Consider the following 2,905-nt stretch of genomic DNA (forward strand, 5'->3'; position numbering starts at 1 on the left):
CAGGGGTACAAAGGCGTAACATAGGCTAAAATAAGGAAATTTTAAAATTTAAGTTTATTTGATGTGAAATAGTCTCTTTTACTGTCAGGAATGCTCACGATATAATTTCAATTTTTTTTAGTGAAAAATATTGAGAAAAAATCAAATTATATATATTACCCATAATGCACTTTGAGTATGGTCGTTTTCCATTTTCGATTTATAACGTCATTTTAAGTGTCAAATTATACAATAATCATCTTGAAACATTTTAAAAGTTACTAAAACACTGCAGCACAAATAAAATAACACTACAAGTACTAAAAAACAGACATGATTTCCTCATGCTGAGCAGGCAAGAGTTTGTGCAATTCTTTTCTTTGTCTTCTGATCAGCACAAGCTCTCCACAGATAGCTCGTACTGTGTTTGCATGCACTATGGCCTTCTTTTTGTCTAATTTATAAGTCATGTCTATAATGTTGTCTCTAAGGAAAAAGCTGCCTTTAAGAACAAGTGTTCCCTTCTGATAAGCAGCACCATAGTCGTCAATGGTATCATGCTCTAAGGACACTGCTCCAGAACTGGTTACTTTTAGAAGGTAGTAGTCATAGTATGCGTCATCAGCCGCTGCAATCGCTACAATGCTTCCTGCCTCCACCAAATCAGTTATGCCATTCACCCGGTCAGCATCAGCAGCATCTTGGTTCTGCCTTGTCACAGCAACCTGGCCATCGCGAGTTATCTCTGTCTCCTGCCACTTGTCGACATATGCAGAGTTTACACAGGCTTCACTGTTGCCCAGTTTACATTGATCGCATACACAGCTGCGGAGTCTCGTGAAAACTTTGCACTGTGTTGGCGTTGTTTGGACCGAGTGGATCTTTCTTATGCCTTTTATAGCTTGAAAGGAACGCCCCTGTCTTTTCCTTGGAACTGAACCTTCCCCATCTGTTGGGATGTAAATGTAGACACGCTTCTTTGGGGTAATTCCTCCAGAGCTTGATGTGGGCAGCTGGAAATTCTCAGACAAGTAGTTGTACAAATCTTTGGCATTACCAATGGTAACCTTTCTCTGAAGTACAGCAAGAGTGGCTCGCTGCTTTACATTAGCACCGGCCGCATCTTGCTCTCCCTTAGCATGAGATGTTTCAAAAAAGTGGCGGTCGATCTGGCCCCCGAAATCGGCGAGACAGCAAGAAAGGTCGCCAAAGGTGTGCTTAGACTTGTATTGTCCAGCACAGCCATCAGTGAATTCATGGATTTTCTCCACAGTTAAATGATTTTCTTCTCTGAGGTAGTGTAGAATGAGGTCTTGTACATGGTGAACAAAATGGTAGTCTTGTGTGTTGTCATCCGATAAGGCAAAAATGTGTTCCTTGATGATGGAGGGGTCTTCCTCAGAACTTTCCTTTCCATCGGTTTGGAGATTTGCATGACGGTAGAGAATGGTAACATGAATGGAAACTTTGTTGGGGTCGAAATACTGTGACTGGATTTCATCTTGTGAACGGCATATATAGTTTTCAGAAAAGTCGTGAACGCAGATGACATGATTTAGGGGGAGACTGCATAAAAGGTTGTCAAATTCATCTTTTTGCCACTTAGCCATGAAAGAATGGTAGGTGTATTCATCGAGCAGTTCCAAAAAGTACTTAAACATTTCATTCACTGGTGTTTCCTTGTTTATCAGTGCAATTTTTCTTCGTTCTTCTCCATTCTTGTCCTGTACAGTCACATAATCATATCTCTTCCACTTCACCACAACATCTCTTGATTCTTCATCCCTTGATAATTTTACCTTCTTAATGCCACAATCATCATACTTTCGCATTATGCACTCCAGACGATGGTGGGGAGCCACTTCTTCTTTTTAACAGAGAGTTGAGTCAACAACTTCACTCAAAAAATTGAAATGAGGAACTTGTTCTTCGTTACTACGTTCTGGGGACTTCCGAAACTTCATACAGCTATCAAATAACATTTTACATTCGACATGCTTCCTGCATAGACATGACTGTCTGTCTCTGTCACGGGCCCCTTTCACGAAAAATGGCTTCATTTCTTCAAATTTCCATTGTTTAATTTTTATTTGTGGATGAAGTTGCTGAAATTCCTGGGAACACTCTGTTTGGGTCTTTTCAAGAACGTGTTTTGCATGCTCCACATATTCTCCTTTCCTCACCCGCTGGCGCACCTTGTCTCTCTTAGACCCTGTTGGACGGCTGGTTTGATGAGTCCAGTAGTCGTAAATCAGCCTTTTTTCCTCGTCTTTAACTGCATCCATCCTGACTTTCCTTTTTGTCATGATCCAACAAGCCTCGTCTCCCTTTAAAACTTTCTCTCTTTTAGAAATTCCCTTTGACACCTGCTGCCGTTTTATTCCAACCAGCTTTGAAACTCTGCTTTGTTGGCGATTTTTCTTAACAGAGGCCCCAAATGCCAGAGAACGTGCCACAATGCAGCTCTTTGGTCGGTTGATTTGGCTCCTTTAACCTTTGCCAGCCCATCTGCTAAGTCTGTCACTATACTCTTCATGGCCTCTGTATCCCGCTTGTCCACAGATGACTGAAGAAAAGCTTGTTTTTCTAAAAGTCTTCTTGTGCTCGGACTGTTTGCCAAAGTTTGGACTACCTCTACTTTTTTCCGGGGTGATTTCGGTAACGTGGGGGTGACCTTGTCCCTAGCCCTTTTCTTAGACATTCGTGACGGAAATGCTGATGGAGTTGCACAATCTCCTTCCCATTCTGGTCTTGTATCATTGGCATCATTGTATCTTTTCTCCCGAAATTTGCGAACTCGCTCTTTTGTTTGCCTTCTTTTATGTTCTTTTCTCTGTTCCTCTCTTTCCTCTTCTCTTTTTCTTTCAATTTTCTTAGCACGGACTTCATCTGCTCTTTTTTCACGTGAAATTCTTCCCTTTGATGA

The 2,905-nt window shown here is 41.3% G+C and overlaps 1 pseudogene; it reads right to left on the reverse strand.

Moving 5' to 3' along the window:
• Positions 1 to 299: 299 nt before the first annotated feature.
• Positions 300 to 2,905, reverse strand: part of LOC138010917 (trichohyalin-like) — a 2,999-nt pseudogene continuing 393 nt past the window's right edge.

This window comes from Montipora foliosa, chromosome 7, assembly GCF_036669935.1.
Source record: "Montipora foliosa isolate CH-2021 chromosome 7, ASM3666993v2, whole genome shotgun sequence".
Taxonomy (NCBI): domain Eukaryota; kingdom Metazoa; phylum Cnidaria; class Anthozoa; order Scleractinia; family Acroporidae; genus Montipora; species Montipora foliosa.